We start from the raw sequence: 21,692 nt of genomic DNA, 5'->3' as shown, positions 1-21,692 counted from the left end.
ACCAATGAGACCAATAAGATGAAGAATCAAAAAACACTACATTGAGATAGTATACGGATATGTAACAAAGATGACATTGCACAGCAATAGAGAAGGTGCTGAGTTGCTTGGGTGTCCACGTGCAAAAAACTATGTTCTGACACCTACCTTACACCATACACAAAACTTAATTTTAGAATTTATCAAATATGTAAAATTTAAAGCAATATGATTTTTAAAGGAAAACATACCAGAATATCTAATGACCTTAGAGTTGACAAAGATTTATTAAACAGAACATAAGGAGAAAAGTTATAAACTAGAGTCCATTGAAATTAAAAATTCTCATTCAACATATTATGTTAAGGAGTAAAGAGACAGGCTATAATTAGAAGAAGTTATTTACAATACATATATATGGAAAAAATTTATATTTAAATTAAGTAAAGAATCTTCATAAATCAATTGCAAAGAAAAATTGCCAAAACAGCACTTCCAAAGGGGATCTCCAAATGGTCAAAAAGCATGTGAAATGTGCTTATCTTCATTAATCACAACTTTGTGCAAAATTTAAACTGTAGTGAGAGAACACTGAGTGCATGCCACCATAATGGTTAAGTGAAAAGGACAGATATGCCAAGTGTTGGGAATAGTGTGGAGTCATTGAATACTCAAACTGGGAAGAGAAATTAGTACAACCATTTTGGAAAATCATTCGGTTGTAGTTATAAAGTTTATATGTGTACACCTTTGGTCCTGGTGATTTTGAATAAACCTGACTACTAAGATGAAGATCATATTTATTTCACAAGGTTATTGTAAGTATGAAATGAAAAGTGATGATATTTTAAAAGTAGTAAACCTTACTATTAGCTTTTATTCTACTCGGCACAGTATAAGTACAGTATTTTGCAGACTCTAGATGCTGAGAAGTTGATCAAATTAAAGAATTTGTGAGGGGAGTGAATTTAACAGGAAAAAATGGAAGAGATTTAGAGGAACAAGTATAAAGGACACAGGGACCAGAACTAAGGGGGGTGGAAATGGGAGGGAGGTGGGGAGCACAGGGCGGCATGGGCTGGGATGGGAGAAATAGACAGAAAACGATACTTGAAAAATAACTAAATAAAATTTTTTAAAAATTAAAGAATTTGTAAATATTTAAAGAAAATTTCTTATTTTATTAAATTGTGGGGGCAACCTCTCCGCGAGTCCCCCCGGTGCCATGGACACATGTGAATGAATAAGAATATGGCTGAGAGAAGATGAGATCTGCTTGGGGAGGAAGGAGGAGTGGGCTGTGGCCAGTTTCTCAGGGGAGACAAAGGCCAGCAGCAACCACTTTCTCCGAGGAGAAAAAGGCCCCAAGCACCCTCTTCCATAGCCTTTTATTGGGTGGTAATACACAGGAATACAGGGCGGCAAGGATCAAACAGTAGATAACATTTCAAAGATATCTGAGGGCTTCAGAGTCTGGGTCAGTGTCTGTCAGGAAGAGAGTTGCAGAAACTTTGGGAGACATACTCATTTCCTCTCGGACCCTTATCATATGAATGAAAGCACTCTTAGCAGAGCAGATTTCACAGGTTTATCAGGAAGTCTTTGTGGTGCCAGATTTTCCCCAGGACACGCTTTAGCAAGGCAAGGAGCTGCACCTCTCCCCATCAGGTATTCAAACTTAAGGGGATCAGAGCCAGGAAGCACTTCTCCCAGAGAACATGGGGACTCGGGCTTTGACAAAGCCAGGGGAAGGGGGGGGTCGAGAGTTCATTGCTCTTTGTTGTAGCCCCCCTCCCCCAGTCCTTTCATGAAGGCCTTCCAAGTGATTGAGTCTGGCTTAGGTTGCCCCCTGTTGTGAGGGGTCTTACCCGTCATTGACTTCCAACCCAGCTCTGGGGGCAGGGAGAGGAACTGAGGCAGCATTTGCTACCAGAGACAGGCTTTGTCTCCTGTGGCTGGCATTCCAAAGGTCGTCTCTCGCCCTTAGCCACAAGGGGTAGAGATACAATTCCTAAAACTAGGCAGAGCGGTCTACTACATTAAATCATGGAGGAGACAAAATTAAGTTTTGCTTTAGTAAAAAACAAACAAACAAATAAAACCCCCCAAATCTCTTAATGTGCTTTTTATCCATTTAGGAGTATAAGAAACCCTGTTGCAGGAGGCATTCTTACTCCCATGCAGGAGGTCATGGGAACCAATAGTGAGATGTAACAACAGCCAGCAGAGAAAGGGTTGTGGGTTAAGGCAGACATTGCAGACACATATCATGTATTCTAGAGGAGTCTGATGTTGAGTGTTGGGTGTGCACACAGTCCAGCAGTCTGCAATATGGTGTCATTGTTTTTGAACAGTTCTCAGCAGTGCAATTTCTCCATCTGGAAAGCAGAGACATGCACAGAACAATTCAGGACCTGAGCCTCTCAGATGAAACACATTGTGTGGCCTCCGAGGCCTCGGTTGTCATCACATCCCTTGAGCATTGAGAAAGCCTCCAATGGGGCTGCTCACCATCTATCCAGGTCAATGGTCTGGTGTGGATAGGCTTTGTGGAATTTCGAATGCTGTGTTAGCGAGAAATTTCTGCTCTCCTTTTTTTGTTTGTTTCTTTTACACCACCTGAGAAATTATTTAATTACATTCAACTTGATATCCACTAAGAACTTAGCACTGACATTTTTATTTATAGTACTTTAATCAGGAAACAATAGCCAATAATAATAATGAGAGCAAACATGGATTGCATATTAGACACTGGGCTATTTTACTGATGCTGTCTTTAACAATCTTTACAGCCCCATGGGGAATGTACCATAATTAGTTTCATTTTATAAATAAAAAATGGAGGCTTGAGGAGCTAAGTAACAAGGTCCTAGATCTTGTAAGTCATAGGACTCTGCCTGCAACCTGCGCCTGCCTGACACTGAAGCTTGTTGGCAGAACCACCACACAGTACTCAGTGGAAAAGGAAATAGCCTACCAGCTTCTTCTGTAGGATTCTGTTTGCAGAAATATTTTTTCATTCAACACACATTTATTGAGATTCTACTATGTGTTAGCCTGTGGGACAAGACTAAGTAAATTTATTAAACTGAGTGGGGCTGAATTGCAGTCCCATACTGAAGAAGTCAGTTGAGTGAGGAGCCTTGTTCTCCAGGCACAACCTCTGCCTCCAAGCAAACATGGAAGGGGAAAATATAACTGCAAATAAGTGACTCTGGTTCAAGGCTGAAACATGCTACAAAGGTGAAAACAAAATATATGGTCAGAGTCTGCTAAGGTGAGAAGTAAATTCTGACCCACACATAGCTCTATTTGACACTATGACAAACTCAAAGATATTCTATTAAAAACAGCATAAAAGTTATTAAATATCTAATAACAGAGAATAATGACATAAACTGTTATGTACAAAATGTAATGTTAGATGACTATTTAAAATTATGCCATAGCAAAAAAAGGTTTATTGGTGTGGAAAGATGTGCACCATACAAAAGGGGAAAACAAAGTGAAAACATCAGGTTAAAGTGGACTAGGTCATGTATTATTTCTTTTTTAGAATAAAATAAGATACACATACATGCACACATGATGTGGATGTTTATATGCACATAAAAGACAAATATGAGGTTTACGTGTTTGCATGCATACCAAAGACGTATTCTGTACATATAGTTCATTCTTATGAAAGTCACATGTGGTATGCATATGTGTGCACATAAGAGAGACACACATGATATACACGTGTGCACAACCCTGTTCAATAACCATCTGGTGTACATGTTTGTTTGCATGGGGAAATGTATGATGTATATACTTATATACAAGACAGACGATATATGTCTGGATGTATGGGAAGGTCCACGTGATGTAAACTCATGTTTGTGTGCACATGGAAGATGTGTGAAGTATAAGTGTGTTCACATGTAAGACAATGTACGCACATGTTTGTACACACATGAGGAAAACATGTACTCATGTTTGTGTGTGTTACATCTATGTTCATATGCATTTGGGTGACTCATATGATGTGCATGGATGTTTGCATGCATATGGAAGCACTCAGAAAAAATATACCAAGAAGTTATCGGTGTCATTTCTGTATGATTGAAATTGTACTTGTTTGATATGATTCATTTACTCCTCTGCATTTTCTGATGTTTCCGTGATTTCTTTTTTAAATAAGAGTTAACAATATACAGCCCTGGCTGGTGTAGCTCAGTGGATTGAGCGTGGGCCTGAGAACCAGACAATTGCGGTTCGATTCCCAGTCAGGGCACATACCTGGGTTGCAGACCAGTTCCCTGCAGGCCAGTTCCCAGCAGGGGACACACAAAAGGCAACCATACATTGATGTTTCTCTCCCTCTCTCCTTCCCTTCCCCTCTAAAGATAAATAAATAAAATATTTTAAAAAAACAATATACAAAACTCCATTTCAGAAGCACTATATATTTCAGGATTTCAATAGCTCCCACAGCTAGGGACATACACTTGGTCATTTTTTTAAGGATTTATTTATTTATTTTCAGAGAAAGTAAAGGAGGAAGAGAGGGAGAGAAATGTCGGTGTGTGGTTGCCTCTCATGTACCCCCATCTGGGGACCTGGCCTGTAACCCAGGCATGTGCTCTGACTGGGAATCAAACAGGCAACCCTTTGGTTCACAGTCTGGTGCTCAGTCCACTGAGCCACACCAGCCAGGGCCACACTTGGTTTTGAGAGAAAACTAGGCATACTGTTACAGTACCATGGCCAAAACCTTGAAGAGTTGGACAATAGAAATTTTATTTTATTAAGTTCCCTTCTAAAAACAATTAACTTTGTTGTGAAGAAATAAAAGCATATATTCAGGGGATATTAAATTTAAAAGTTGAGGGAAACTTTAAATATGACATTAGAGAGAGACTTTTTGGTTATCTGAATACATTCCTCACTTTTTCAGACCCCTTCTATGAGGGTCCAATATAACAATAATTAAATTCTGACCCTTTGGGTAGGAGTGGGTGGGGGGCACTTCTAGAGGAAATATTATTGTCCAGATGACATCAGGTCTTTGGTTTAATTCAACTGTCCAAAAGTTTGCAAGTTTCTCTGTTTAATTTCAGATTTTGTTTTTTGTCAGAATTTTATTGTCTATCTTGCTTTCAAAAGAAAAGTTGCTTAACTTTAATAAAACTTGGTTTATTGCTAAATGGTACTCAAGTGCATTGTAAATTCAATCGAGGTGAGTTTTCAAACAATAGGCTGGCTGATACGAATGTTCAAAGGTGTACATCTTTTATTATTTTTAACAAAATTCAGTTCCACTTGGTATGTGCAGAGAGCAGTGCTGTGACTCCCTCCTGTCTCGCTTCCTGTGCCCTTTTGAGGGGGTGTCCTGGCAGACAGATTCCTCCTCCGGTGGCATTACCCAGCACTCCGTGTCATAGGTTGCTGAGGATAGATGGTGCTATAATGGCTTCAGGACTCTGGAGCATCCTGAGTGTAATCATGCCAAAAACAGCACCTGGGATGCAGAGAGAAAAATAGACACGCAGTATAACTGGACCTCTGGAACAACAAGGTGCTTTACAGCAGGATTGCACTGTATTTTTACATTGCTGTTTTATGGCAGTTTGTCTTCCTGATAAAAGGAATGTGTTCCCTGATGCAAAAATGTCCTTTATTATACTTTTCCAGAAATTGTTCTTACTTCCAGGGACCAGGAATGAAGAGAGTTTTTAGAACTCCCCACCCCCAGGGACAGGGAGTCAATTAACCATTAATCCTGAGAATCAATGGTTAATCCTGAGAATCGCTGTCCTGAGACAGTGATTCTCTGGATGTAAGCAGAAAGTATGGCATGAGCCAGCGAAAGCTTCCAGGGCCCAATTACAGGGAGCTTCCACCCCTAACCCAGATTCAAGGGAAAAAAAGACCGGCAGCCAGACAAGTCCATATGAGCCAAGAACTTGGCTTCAAAAGGCTGTTGGAATACTAGTGTCTTCCATAAAAGTTAAAGGGAGTACATTTTGCACCTCTTGGTAATTTTACAAAAAAGCCATTATTTGTTGAATGCTTATCTCTGAAGCAGGCACCGTACTAAGTACATATAATGTGTCTCTCTCTGGGGTAGATATTATTATCTCTGTTCTGCAGATGTGTGAACTGAGGATCAGAAAAGCTGCCTAACTTGCTCAAGACCACACAACTAATAGATGGTACAGCCAGGATTCAAACTCGGTTGGTCTGATAAAAAAAAAAAGGTCCATGTTTGTAAATATGGGTTGTGAGATGACCCGGACATTTTTGAAGTCAAATGGAATGAGTTTAATTGAAGATAATATATGTATAGACATTTTTCAGGCCCCATAAGACATGTACTTCACAGACTGAGCTGTTGGTGCTTTATCATGTGTATGTAACTTGGTTTTTTTGTTTGTTTGTTTTTTAATTCTCACCCGAGGATATGTTCCTTGATTTTTCACAGAGAGAAAGAGAGAGACATCGATGTGAGGAACATCGATTGACTGCTTCCCCCATGTGCTTCGAATGGAAACTGAACCTACAACCTAGGTATGTGCCCTGACTGGTAATCAAACCCACAATGTTTTGGTGCATGGGACAGTGCTCCAAACTGAACCAACTGAGCCACCTGGCCAGGGCTATGCAGTTTAGTTTTAATTCTTTTCTATTTCTCTTAAAGTTTATAGAGTCACTATGATGGCTAATTTTATGTGTCAACTTGGCTAGTCCACGATGCCCCATTGTTTGGTCAAACACCAGTTTAGATGTTGCTGTGGAGATGTTTTTTCAGACATGGTTAATATTCAAATCAGTGGACTGAGTAAAGTATTGTAGATTACCCTACTATGTAGTGTGGGTGGGCCTCATTTACTAAGTTGAAGGCCTTAAAAGTGAAGAATGAAATTCTCTGAGGAAGAGGTAATTCTTCCTCTAGACCACAACATAGAAATCCTGCCTGAGTTTCCAGCCTGCCCTGCAGATTTTGAACTCTAGAATGTAATGATTCGAACCTGAACCCCAGGCTGTCGAACTGCTCTGTGAAGTTCAGACTTGCTGGCCCCCACAGTCATGTGAGCCAATTTTTAAAATCTTTCTGTCTTTCTGTCTCTCACTCTTGTGTCATTGTAATAATAATTACATATTACTGTAATTATATCGTATTGTATTATATTCAATATTATTGTAATAATATGCATATTATTGGTTCTGTTTCTTTAGAGATCCCTGACTACACAATAGCAAAAAAGACCCACGGGGCACTCTTTTAAATTTTTTTTAAATGAGGAGAGACAGATAAGAAAAATTGGCTATATTTATACCATTTCTGTTTCCCTCAGTGTGTAGTATCTAATATATCATCAGAGCTCCCTCTGACCCTGAGGTTTGCATTATTTTCTCTGCCCAACATGCTAACGTCTCTACTTGCTGCAGTCAGTACGTGTGTTGTTCACTATGTTTTTCCCTCCTTCCTCTTCCTAGCTGGAAGCCAGGTCTTTGTTAGCCCTTGACAGAGAGCAGAAGCTTCTTGGTTATCTGAGCTCTTGTAGAAGCTTTAGTCCTTGGAAGAAAGAGCCTGGAGCAAAGGACAGGTGGGTTTTGTTGCTCTCCAGTACACGGGGGGCAAAGTGTGCTGGTGCTGCGAACAGGGGACCCGCAGCCTGCCTTCCGCCCAGCCTCCGTGCTCCTTGCAGAAGGCTGAACACTAGCACCTAGTTTCCACATGTTGGCTAGGAGTGCAGCCCACAATGGCAAGGGAGAAAGCAGAGGCCCTGGAGTCAGCAGGAACGAAGCAGACAGAGATTAGAAGCATGTCAGAGTCAGCCGGACAGGATGGTGGTGGAGGGGAGGAGCCCTGGGGTCCTTGTTCCTGCAGCAGTCCCCAGGACCTCTCAGAGTCCTCAGAACAAGTGAGGGTGGAAGTCAGGGCAGATGAGTGGGGTCCGCTTCGGAGTGGGACTGGTGTCAATTTAAACCACATGTCTTTTCTTCAGATTGTCTGACAGACAGATACCCACATGCATATGTATATGGAATGTATGTACACATACACATATGAATATGATACTATTTATGGTTTCTGTGGCTAGGCAGACTGAGGTTCATGTCCCCTACACTGGCAAGGGGGTGGGAGTAGAGGGACAGAAGGTTGTAGAAGTGTGATTACTGGTACTTTTAACAACTATTTTCTTTTGATTTCTCTCTATTTTAAACATCCTAAAAGAAATACACATTATTTTATGATTTAACTAATATTTTAAGCATTTATATTTTTATGTTTTAGGCATTATGTTAAAATATTAAAAGATCCTTATAGTATACTTTAGAGAAAGAAGCAGAATTCTAAGTGACACATACAGTGTAAGAACTATTTTTTTAAGAAGCAAAGTAAGAATATCTCCATCCAAAACAGACAAAACACTCATGTAACCATTAATACAGAAACAATTGAAGGAAACAAAAATGATATTACTATAATCATATTTGAAACTATTTTTACTTTACTTTTCTGAAATTTCAAAATATTTTTAATAAGGGCATTACTTTTTAAAAGGCAGAACTTTGCAGGAAATTTAACTATTGTAACAATTCCTGGGTATAAATACTATTCCCTTCCTGTGAATGGCACCTTTATCCACTGTGTCCCAAAACCTGAAACTTAGGTATCATTCCAGCCTCCCTCCAATTTTATAATTATATTCGTTCCTGAAATGTGTCCTAGCCGTGCCCTGCCACCCACCCCTTGCACTGCCATCACTGTGCCCTGGCCCAGAACGTTGATTCTCACAAGTCCCCACCTCACCTGAACCACTGCAAGTCTTCTAACTGATATGCCTGCCACCTCTCTTGCCCTACTCTGGTCTAGCCTCCACTCTGGCCCTTGAATACTTCCTGAAAGGAAAATGTGATCACAGAGATTCCTCCTTAGGCTTAAAAAACTTCAAAAATTCTTCATTCTCTTATGAATAAATTCTAAGTTCTTATCATTCCACACATGATTTGTTTCTGCCTACTTCATCATCGCCTGTTACCACATAATTTCTCAGCTGCTCCCACAACAGACACAAGCCAGCCCTTATGTACGTCCATGCACACACACACATACCTATACCACAAGTTGCAAAACCATGAATCTCTAAACTTGTCATGCTGTTTTCAAGCCCCACGCCGTGGTACTCATTATCTGTCGTCTCTTCCCCTGGAGAACTGTGACCTATCTTGTAGGATGCAGCTCAAGTGGAACTTTGTGAATTATCCTCTCTCTCCAGGAAAAATGAATCATTTTCTTTTCTGCCGTACATATAACTTGTACTTGTTTCATTTCTGCTGCTACCATCTTGGTGGCAATGACTGGGTTGGAATTATAGCCTTTACTAGACTGAACTGTCCTTTGAAGGCAAGGCCCAAGTCATTCATCTTTCTATTCCAAATACCTGTGTAATGCCTGGCAACAGCAGGGGCTCCATAAGTGTCTAATGGCTTTAATGGATCAACAAATAATTGAATGAGTTCCTTTCAAAACTAGGCTAAAGGAAGATGAAATATCTCACTCCGAGGACTGAGACCAAAGTAATGAAGTACAGCCAGGAGTGATAAAATATGCCTTGAGTCTCACCTATTCAGACTGTGACCGAAGGATGAAAGGCTTGTTTTCATGTAATTACTTCAAACCAATACCCTGTAGGAATGATGACTGGAAGGACTTATACCAAACCGTATAGCAATTTCTAGAGAAAAGGGTGGGGGAAGGGGAAGGTGTCAGGATAATGCCATGAGTCACTAGGGCTCTAAAGTACCTTTTCACAAAGAAAGTTGCCAAAAAATTTTATACCCATAAATTAGGCTCTAGTCTCTGACCAGTAACTTGTAAAAAAATAGATGATTCATTGATAGGCAAAGAGTGCGACAGTGGGTAAGTCACTTTTGTTCTAACCCTCAGGTTCTTCCTTTTCAGAATGAAGTAATTGGGCTAACTTGTGGTTTTCTGTTTCTGCTATGAATCATGTCAACATTGGAGATATTCCCACTGCTATACCCTGATTTTGATGGTATTTGGTAATTCAATCTTCCAGTTTGGTTGCAATTTCTACTTTGTAGTTGAAGTTACCCTCTCTCATAACTAATCAAGAATGCCAGTGTGTTTGATCATCTGGGTAACAACTGCTGAAATATTCAATATAAAATCTTACTATTTCTTCTGGCCCTAAAATACTAGGGTCAAAGATGTTTTCATTCTGTTTAGTTTGCTGGTCACCAATACAAAGGAAAACATCCTTAATCCCTGATGTCCAGTCCCTATTACTAACCAGTAGGCAATTTGCCCTCCAAACTGCCCCTTCATATAACCCAGCCAGTGGTAAAGAATTCATTCCAAGACATTAAGCTTCAAGCTTAGACGATAACCCAGGTCTGTGGGTATGGAGCCCATGGCCTTTTTTCCCTCTGAGCTGATCTTTGTATTCCTTATCTTTGCCTTCATCCCACGGCTCTGACATGAACTACCCTGAAATTTAACAATATTTCAAAGGTTTTGGGGATGAGAGGGTTGGGTTTGGAATCCTGATATTCCTTTGGAACCCAGCTACTTTCTGTGCTAATTTTATAACATTAACAACATTAATTGTTGATGTTTTGGGGGTAGTTATTACAGTTAAGAAAATATTTTAACCTGTTAGTACATCTAAAAGAGTGATTCCCAACTGAGGGAAATTTTGCCCCACACCCTCCCCACCCTGAGAACATTTGCCAATGTCTGGAGACATTGTTGATTGTCACAACCTGTGGGGATTGCTACTGGCATCTAGTGGGCAGAGTCTGGGATGATGCTAATCTTACCGTGCACTGGACAAGCTCCACAACAAAGAATGATCCAACCCGGATGTCGATAGTGCCAAGATTGAAAAGGCTTCAGCAAAAACAAGCACCTTCTATTAAAACAGGTATCTCCTGAATGGTTCAATTGGTTTAAACATGAGCTTTTCCTCTAAATAGGTGCAATCTATTGAGTGATGTTGGCCATGAAAGGCATTTTGAAGAGGGCTTTCTTCATTATAAATTTTCCCAAACTGTAGGGTCATTCTATAGGCATGAAGCCAAAGCATTGCTTGTTTTCAGGAACAAATCTCTGAATCACCTAGATTCATCCAAACCAGTGGGAGCAGCGTTAGTGTAGCAAAAGATGGGACTATAAGGGATGAGCTATTTGAGCCTCAAAGAACCTCAGGAAGAAATCCTGACCACTGGTCCTGGGCCTGGAAGGGAAGGACATGGGTGGGAAAGAGGCTGAATTTAGGGTATTACTCAAACACCGACTTTGACCCAGAGATGTGTCACTTTGACCATATCTCCTTGCTGTTGCCCTTCTACATTGGAGTTACATGAGACTCTGAGAGTACAAGGACGTTAAGATTATACTGTGTTAATATAGAAGCTATTGATATAATAATGTATGTGATGCTATATGGCAGCACTGTACACTTAAAGGTATCCCATATAATTGCCACTTTGCCTGTCAGCATTATGTTCCTTAGGTTTTGAGATTGCAATAGTCAAGAACCATGACAATTAGTTCATTTGGCATAGCCTCTGGCAGAGTTCTGCTCATGTACTTATTGTGTGTGTGATAATAATGATTGTGATGATGATGATGACTAGAAATACACTTACTGAAGAGTTTCTGTCACACATGAACAGTTCTTTCATATGGTAAGTTCGTTATATAGCAAGTTCCCTATTAGTCCATACTTGTTAAGAGAAGAACAGAGAAAAACTTCTTGTTCGTTGTCATTTTAACAAAAGACAGCGATCCAAGCTTCTTGCCCTTAAACAACCAAAAATTATGAGATTCTTCCTTCAAATGTCAGAATGACATTTAGCCTGACAGCTTTTTCATTATTATGCACATAGAGATTTCTCTAACCAAATATGTCAAAAATTTCTAATGGGAGGCAGGGGGCTTACAAACTTGGAATCAATATCTCTGCCTTGTGGCATGAGTTAATGAGAGAGAAGCCAGAGTGGGTGTTCTTAACACCAGGAGACCCTGGGATAGTCCTCCCCATCGAGGTCTGGAAAATGGAGGAGCAAGATTAATGTGGGAGGAGGCTTGAAGAGACACCTTCAAGTGGCTGCTTTTGGAAAGACTCTAGATGATCCTTTCATAGTTGGTTCAGAGACAGACCAAGGACAGTCTGGCAAGAGAGCTTCTGGGGGCACCAGTCCACAAGAAATACTGAGACATCACTGGGATAAATTGAAATTCTGGTGCCAGTGAACTCAGTTTTCCACATTAACTTTTCTATAATCTGTGATTGGGACATTGAGTCCACTTTTTATTGAAGGAGATGGTACCATGACTGATGGAGATACGGCAAAGAATGCACATTCCTTTAATGTAGGTAAACACCTTTCCCACTGACAGCTATACCACGCGGGTGGCACAAGTGCTCTCTTGGCCCAAAACCTAGTGTCCCTGGGTTTCTGGCTTCCATAAAAGCATCCAAGTTGCATCAGGATTCATGGTTGTGGGGAGGGCTGATGAAATCAGTCAAGAAGCTCTCCTTTGCCACATTCCCAGGGGTTTTAGATGCTCCTCATCTTCTGGAGACCAAGGTTCTGTGCCTGCCAGCCCCTATGTGCAGGTCTCCTGAATATGTCCCTGAGGGTGAGTGACTCAGGCCCTCCCTCCCCTGCCTCTCAGCACAGGTGCAGTGCTAGGTCACAAGTCAGTAGCAGCAGGATCTGTCTGCTGAATAATTTGGTGAAACCAGAAGCCCAGCCCCAACGCTGAGATAAGGCAGCTGAGAGCTGCCCCAGGCCAATGGTCAGAATCAGCTAAAATTTTGAAAACAATGATGGTACAACATGGCACTTTTTATTGGAAATATGTACTTTGTTATATTAAGGAGTTTAACTTTTTTATGTATGCCAACAAATTGCATAGTTTGATAAATTATAGCCAATAAATGCATGTAATAAATCTCTTATTTTGCACATAAATAAAAATATGTAATATTTATTTGTAAAAATTACCACCTCTGTTAAATAAATGTTAGATTGTTATTTAAAGAACATTACTTTGAAAGGGTCCAAATAATTTGCAGAATGCCCGTACCTCTTGGTCCTGCCCTTGGGTTAAAAATAGGGGTGGGATTCTCTATCCTTTAGGGATGTTTTTTATCCCTCAGCACCTTTCAGGAGTGATGGCTATTTCCCTTTCTTCTTCTTATAGGACTGGGCCAGGAAGAGGGGCAAAGCCCTGGACTCAAGAAAGTACTTAATCCCTGCCCATTGTAGCTCAGTGGGTTGGAGACCTGCAAAGCAAAGGTCTCCAGTTGGATTCCTGTTCAGGGCACATACCTGGCTTGTGGGTTTGGCCCTGTATGACAGGCAACCAATTGATGTTTCTCTCTCACATCGATGTTTCTTTACCTCTTTCTCTCTTCCTTCCCCCCTCTCTCAAAATAAATAAACAAAATCTTTAAAAAAACAAAGAAAGGACTTCATCAAAAATGGGGTCCCTGCCCTGGCTAGGTAGTTTAGCTGATTAGGGCATTGTCCTGGTACACCAAGGTTGCAGGTTTAGTCCCTGGTCTAGGCACATACAAGAATCAACCAATGAATGCATAAATAAGTGGAACAAAAATCAATGTTTCTTTCTCAAATCAATTTTTAAAAACCTTTTAAAAAGTGGGGGTCCTTCCTTAGCCTTCAGGGGCATCCAGTTCCATGAAAGAGTACAGAAGACAAGATTGAATTGGGGGTGGCACCTTTCCCATGACTGAGAAACTATGATTTGATGTGTGATAAACACCTGGGTCTGATGCTCTGCTCCCTGGGGGAGGCCAGCAATAATTTTAGGTTAAGTCAGCTCACTGCCATCATTTTCACGTCTGTCTCTGTAAGTGCTGATAGAGCTGTGAAGAGGTTTCCATTCTGGAATATATATGCTCATATCTGGGCTAGAGCTCAACTTTCAAGGGGACCTGTGGAATCTCCCATGTTCACCCTCCTCAAGCAGTACATGGGAAATGTAAAGAGCCCCACACCCTTTTTCTTTGGAGGAAATGCCTAAGATAAATGCCACCTTTGGCAGATTGGGCCAGTGCCAAGGGCCAGGACAAACCATCTAGTGAGCATCCCTGTCATTCTGTAGGGAAATTGAGGTCATCCTCAGTAAACTCAACCTCAATCTTCCCACTGTGGCAAAGGTCACATGTCAACCACAACCATGGCCGCTATCACAGCTGCTGCCATGTCATTGTCCTGCAGATATATTGCTGCTTAACCCCTCAGTGCTCTACCACCACAGTGGAGAGTGGGTTTGGTCTCAGGTGCTGATTCTGAACGATTGCTGGTGACTCCCTGGAGACCTGTGTCTGACAAGGTTATAACTTGAAGGCCTCTGCCTGGCCAGGGAGAGGCCATGACTGACTGGCATGGGTGGAGGTTGTAGTTTCAGTGATGTTTTCCACTTCATTTACCACTCCTGGCATGAGGACAGGACCCTTTAACTCCCTGACCAGCTAATTCAAGGTTGAAGAACACTTAGGTCATTTTGATTGACAGCTCAGGAAGAGCAAAAGGGAAAAAAACAAAATTGCACGTGATTGGGTAAACTGGATCACTGGTTGTAGACTCATAACTTGCTCTGCAGGTTCAGTAGAAACTGCTTTACCTGGGTCCAGCTGGCTTCCAGTGGTAGCTGTCACTGTTGCAATCTGGAGACAATGGGCTCCCTGCTAGCCAAAGTGCTCCTCCCAAATTCTAGAATCAGGTGAAGAGAACTCTCCCTCTGTAGATTATTCACTTTGACACCTTTAAAGGGAACCAGATGTCTAGGAGAGGTGTGAAGAATAATTATGCCAATATCACCCAAAGTGGTGGGAGTGGCAGACAGAGACAGGGAAGCCAAGTTTCGCTGACTTCCATCAGTGGGCTGCCTGGGATTCTAGTCCCCTCACTTTGAGTGTCAAGCTCAGCTCCCCAAATCAACAGGGATACAGGGCAGCAAGGTTTTAAAAAAAACTTGGGTGATAAAAGAAGGAAAGAAAAGTAAAGTTAGTCTTTTATTCATGCTATACACAGTGCTAGATTATTTCACAGGCATTATTTTATTTAATTCTCACTATATTTGTATGAGATAAAGTATTAGTCTATTAGTGTTGCTGTAACAACTACCCCTGAGTGACTTAAACTACAAATTTTTTTTCTCACAGTTGTGGGAGTCTGAATCAAGGTGTCAGCAGGGTTGGTTTCTTCTGAGGCCTCTCTCCTTGACTTGAAGATGGCTGTCTTCTCTATGTTCTCACAGTGTGTACCCTTTGTGCATGACTATGTCTTAATCTTCTCTTCCTGTAAGAACATCAATCAGATTGGATTAGGGCCCATTCATAATGACCTCATTTAAATTTAATCACTTGTTTTAAAGGCCCTGTCTCCAAACACAGTCACAGTTTGAATTAGTAGGGGTTAGGATTTCAACATATAAATTTGGGGGGATATAATTCAGCCCATAACAGGAAGGTAGAATATTCTCGTTTTACACAATATGGGGTCCACATCAGCAAATATCTGTGCTCTAACCATATGTGAAGTTCATGTTCTACCCACTACAGTTTGCTGCCTCTCTATGTCCCCAGTTCTCTAATATGAAATTGGAGTTTATATTTGCATACCACCACCCCGCCTCCATTAAAGTTTTGGTGTCAAAAATAACTAGAAAGTCAGGAGAGTTTTGGAAAAATAAAGATGCCAATCAATTACAGTACAGCACTGATTTTCCCAGGGGTCTGGGGCAATAAAGCAAAGGCTGCTCATTTGGTGTACAGTAGGAAAAACAAGAAAGAGAATATGGAGCTGCTTTCCAAATTGTCATTTCTGAGATTTCCAAGGCCCATCTCCATTATATCTTCCCCATACCATGTCTCAGCCCTGAGAATTGTCTGTTCACTCTTTTTAAGCATCAGTGCTCAGGTGAGAAAAATACCACTTCCTCTTTGAACAGCTTCTTCAGATAGACCTGGTTCACAATCTAGTGAGCATGTATTATTTTGTCTGTCTCCCTCCCCACCTTTGTTTGGGAACTGTTCCTCCTCAAGTTCAACTATATGATTCTCATGGTAGAGCTGCCACTTTTGTAAATGACTTTGCTCCCATTGTGGTTCAGTTGTCCCAGGGTGACCTTCTGGTCTAGGCTAGTCCAACAAAGATTTTCTGGCTGGTGCTTTTGCTAAGCTGTGATGTTAGGAATGGTGTTGTCAGTGGCCAAGCTTCTTTCCCTCAGAGGAACCAGTCTGCCTGAGGGAAAAAACCTGACTCTCAGAGGGGAGCCACGAGGGCCCCCAAAGTGGCAAGAGACCTTTGGTTGATGGTGAGAGATCTGGTTTTTCCTGAGACCTGGATTCTCAGCAGGAGACTGAATCACAGGGAGATTTGGCTGCTGTGATAAAGCTCAATGGCGAGAGTCCCCTTAGCTCCAGCTGCTTTGAGGAAGGCGGAAGTCTCCAGACATCTTCAGATAGCCCTGTCTTTCTGACACACTGTCAGACTTGCCTCAGGAAAACATTACCTGTGAAAGCATGGGATCCACATTTTCTTGGGCCAGGGAGTCAAAACTCACATACTTATCACCTTCAGTGTAGACATTATATTGAATGTTTCACAATATCTTGGTTATCAACTTCTGAAGCTTAGACTCTCTTTGGTTTTATTTATTTATTTAATATTATGTATAATATTTATTTAACACAATACTTAATATTATAATTAAATATGTAATATTTAACATTTATTTAATATATAAAATACTTTTATTTATATTTATTTTTATTTTTAATGGTGACACAATTACAGAAGTCCCCTATTTCTTCCTTTGCCCTTGAAGACATATTGGCAAAAATACTGCTACAAGAGATGTCCGAGATTTTACCACCTGTGTTTTCTAGGATTTTTATGGTTTTGTGACTTACATTTAAATCTTTTATCCATTTTGAGTTTTTCTTAAATATGATGTAAGTTGGTCTAGTTTCATTTTTTGTTGCATGTCCCTGTACAATTTTCCCAACACCATTTATTGAAGAGACTGTCTTTACTTCATTGTATGCTTTTGCATCCTTTGTCTAATACTAGTTGACCAGAAAGACATGGGTTGATTTCATGACTCTCTGTTCTGTTCCATTGATCTATATGCCTGTTCTTATGACAGTATCCCAGCTGTTTTGATTACAATGGCCTTGTAGTATAGTTTAAAATCAGGTCCTATGATACCTTCAACTTTGTTCTTCTTTCTAAGATTGCTGAGGCTATTTGAGGTCTTTTTTGTTCCATATAAATTTTTGGAATATTTGCTATAGATCTGTATGAAATATTTAATTGATATTTTAATATCAATAAAATTGATATTAAAGGAATTTCATTGAACCTTTATATTGTTTTGGGCAGTATAGACATTTTAGTATTAATTATTTCAGTCCATGAACATGGCATATGTTTCCACTTATTTGTATCTTTCTCAAATTCTTCTTCAATGCCCTATCAGTTTCCAAGTAAAGGTCTTTTACTTCCTTGTTAAATTTTTTCTTAGCTACCTTATTTTTCTGTTGCAATAGCAAATGGGATTGTTTTCTTTGTTTCTTTTTCTGATAGTTTATTATTAATGTATAGAAATGCCACTGATTTCTAAATATTAATTTTATATCCTGCTACTTTGCCAAATTCATTTATTAGATCCAGTTTTTTTTTTGTTGTTGAAGTTTTTAGGGTTTTCTATATACATTATGTCATCTGAGAATCATGGCAACTTTACTTCCTCCTTTCCTATTTGGATGCCTTTTATTTCTTCTTCTTTTCTGATTGCTATGACTAAAACTTCTAGGACTATGCTGAGTAAGAATGGTAAAAGCAAACACCCTTGTCTTGATCCTGATCTTAAGGGAAATGGTTTAGTTTTTGCCCATTGAGTATGTTAGAAGTAGGTTTTTTTGTCTATGGCCTTTATTATGTTGAGGTATACGCCCTCTATTTCTACTTTGCTGTTTTTTATCATATATGGTGCTGGGTTTTATCAAATGTTTTTTCTGCATCTGTTGGTATGATCATGTGATTTTTGTCTTTCGTTGTGTTCATGTGATGTATAATGTGTATTGAATTGTGAATATTGTGCCATCCTTGCATCTCTGGAATAAATCCCATTTGATCATGGTGTATGACCTTTTTAATGTTTTTCTGGATCCAGTCTGCTAATATTTTGTTGAGGATTTTAGCATCTGTGTTGATCAGAGATATTGGCTTGTAATTTTCTTTCTTTGTCCTATCTTTTCCTGGTTTGGGGATTAGGATAGTTCTGCCCTCATAAAAAGAGTTTGGGAGGCTTCCCTCTCCTTGAATTGTTTGGAATAGTTTGAGAAGGATAGGTGTTAGTCCTTCTTTGAATGTTTGATAAGTGCTCACTTTTGCAGCACATATACTAAAATTGGAACTATACAGAGAAGATTAGCATGGCCCCTGTGCAAGGATGAATGTTTGATAAAATTTACCGGTGAAGCCATCCAGTCCAGGACTCTTGTGTGCTGAAAGTTTTTTGATTACTTCTTTAATTTTGGTAGTTGTTATTGGTCTATTTAGGGTTTCTGATTCTTCCTGATTGAATTTTAGAAGAATGTATGTTTCTAGAAATCTATCTATTTCACCCAGATTGCCCAATTTATTCGTATGTAGTTGTTCACAGCAATTTCTTACAATCCTTTGTATTTCTGTGGTATCAGTTGTTACTTCTCCTCTTTCATTTCTGACTTTATTTATTTGGGTTCTTTCCCTCTTTTCTTGATGGGCCAGGTTAAAGGTTTATCATCTTGTTTATATTTTCAAAGAACCAGCTCTTGGTTTCATTGATCTTTTGTAGTGTTTTTTTAGTCTCTATGTCATTTATTACTGCTCTGATCTTGGTTATTTCCTTCCTTCTACCTGCTCTGGGCTTTGTTGGGTTTTTTTCTAGTTCATTAAGGTATAAGGTTAGATGGTTTATTTGAGATTTTTCTTGCTTCTTTAAGTAGGTCTATAATGCTATGAACTTCCCTCTCAGGACTGCTTTTGCTGTGTCCATAGATTTTTGGGTTGTTGAGTGTTCATTTTCATTTGTGTTCAGGTAATTTTTTTATTTCTTTTTTTATCTCACTGGTAACCATTCATTGTTTAAGAACATGCTATTTACCCTCCACATATTTGAGTGTTTTTGAGGATTTTTTATTGTACTTGATTTCTAGTTTCATGGGATTATAACTAAGATGATGTTTGATATCATTTCAATCTTTTTGAATTTGTTAAGATTTATTTTGTGTCCTAGCATGTGGTCTGTCTTTGAGACTGTTCGATGTACACTTGAGAAGAATGTTTAATTTGCTGCTTTAGAGTAAAATGTCCCGTAAATATCAATTAAATCCATTCAATTTAGTGTGTTATTTAAGGTCGCTGTTTCCTTGTTGATTTTTCATCTGGATGATCTACCCATTGATGACAGTGGGGTATTAAAATCCCCTACTATGATTGTATTACTGTCAATCTCTCTCTTAAAGTCCACTAATACTTTTTTTTGTATTTAGGTGCTTCTTTGTTGGGTGCATATATGTTAACAAGGTTCATACCCTCTTGTTGATTGATCCTTTTAGTGTGATGTAGTGACCTTCCTTGTCTCTTATTATAGCTTTTGTTTTGAAATTTATTTTGTCAAATGTAAGTATTGCTACTCCAGCTGGGTTTTTTGTGTTTGTTTGTTTCCACTTGCATGGAATATTTTTACACTTTCAGCCTATGTGAATTTTTTTCTGATGTGTCCCTTTTCAACAGCATGTATATTGGTTTTCTTATTCATTCAGTTATCCTATGTCTTTTGATTGGAACATTTAATCCATTTACATTTAGGGTTATTATTGATCGGTACTTATGTATTGCCATTTCTTCTTTGTACCTATTTCCTTTCTCTCTGTTTCATCTTCTTCTTAAAGCATTCTTTTTAAATTTTTTTATTTAATTATTTTTCAAGTACAGTTTTCTGTCTTTTACTCGCATCCCAGCCCACCTCCCCTTGCTCCCCACCTCCCTCCCATTTCCAACCCCCTTAGCTGTTGTTGATGTGTCCTTTATACTAGTTCCTGTAAATCCTTCCCCTTTTTCCCCCGAAATTCCCTCCCCTGTCCCCTCTGGTCACTGTCCCCTTGTTCTCTATTTCAGTGTCTTTGTTTTTATTTTACATGCTTGTTTGTTTTGTTGTTTAGCTTCCTGTTAAAGGTGAGATCATATGGTATTTGTCTTTCAACACCTTGCCTATTTCACTCAGCATAATGCTTTCCAGCTCCATCCATGCTGTTGCAAAGGGTAGGAGCTCCTTCTTCCTTTCTGCAGCATAGAATTCCATTGTGTATATGTACCATAATTTTTTGATCCATTATTTACTGACAGACATCTAGGTTGCTTCCACCTCTTGGCTATTATAAATTGTGCTGCTATAAACATTGGGGTGCATAGGTTCTTTGGGATTGGTGTTTTAGGGTTCTTAGGATATAATCCCAGCAGTGGAATTGCTGGGTCAAAAGGCAGGTTGATTTTTGTTTTTCTGAGAAAATTCCATACTGTTTTCCATAATGGTTGTACCAGACTGCAATCCCACCAACAGTGAACTAGGGTCCCCTTTTCCCCACAACCTCTCCGACATTTATTGTTTGTTGCTTTGTTTATGATGGCCATTCTGACTGGTGTAAAGTGGTATATCATTGTGGTTTTAATTTGCATCTCTGCGATACTGAGCATCTTTTCACATGTCTCTGGATCCTCTGTATCTTCTCCTTGGAGAAGTGTCTGTTCAAATCCTTTTCTCATTTTTTAATTGGGTTAGATGTCTTCTTAGAGTGAAGTTGTGTGAGTTCTTTGTATATTTTGGAGATTAAACCTTTGTCTGAGGTATCATTGGCAAATATGTTTTCCCATACAGTCGGTTGTCTTTTTTAGCCACGCAGAAACTTTTTTAAAAAGATTTTATTTATATATCTTTAAAAGAGAAGGGAACGAGAGAGGGAGAGAAATATCAATGTATGGTTGCCTCTCGTGTGTCCCCTGCCAGGAACTGGCCTGCAACCCAGGCATGTGCCCTGACTGGGAATCAAACCGCGATACGCTGGTTCACAGGCCCGTGCTCAATCCACTGAGCTACACCAGCCAGGGCTAGAAGCTTTTTATTTCGATGAGATCCCATTTGTTTATTCTTTACTTTATACTCCTTGCTCTAGGGGAAATATCTGTAAAAATATTGCCGCTTGATTAAAAATATTGCTGCGTGAAATATCTGAGATTTTTCTGTCAATGTTCTCTTCTAGGCTTTAAAGGTGTCATGCCTTATATTTAAGTCTTTTATCCACCTTGAATTTATTTTGGTGTATGGTGTAAGTCGGTGCTCGAGTTTCATTTTTTTGCACATACCTGTCCAGTTCTTCCAACGCCATTTGTTGAAGAGACTATCTTTACTCCATTTTATGTTACTGCCCCCTTTGTCGAATATTAATTGACTGTAGAGAGTTGGGTTTATTTCTGGGCTCTTTGTTCTGTTCCATTGGTCTATGTGCCTGTTTTTATGCCAGTACTAGGCTGTTTTGATTACGGTGGCCTTATAATACAGTTTGATATCAGGTATTGTGATCCCTCCTACTTTGTTCTTCTTTCTC

The 21,692-nt window shown here is 39.6% G+C and overlaps 1 pseudogene; it reads left to right on the top strand.

Moving 5' to 3' along the window:
* The first annotated feature begins 18,424 nt into the window (after positions 1 to 18,424).
* LOC119043340 (uncharacterized) lies at positions 18,425 to 18,517 on the top strand (annotated as a pseudogene).
* Positions 18,518 to 21,692: the final 3,175 nt, after the last annotated feature.

This window comes from Artibeus jamaicensis, unplaced genomic scaffold, assembly GCF_021234435.1.
Source record: "Artibeus jamaicensis isolate MK-2021 breed Jamaican fruit bat unplaced genomic scaffold, CSHL_Jam_final contig_335, whole genome shotgun sequence".
Taxonomy (NCBI): Eukaryota; Metazoa; Chordata; class Mammalia; order Chiroptera; family Phyllostomidae; genus Artibeus; species Artibeus jamaicensis.
Note: the sequence above shows the minus strand (reverse complement) of the source record. Positions and strands in the feature narration are given on the sequence as shown.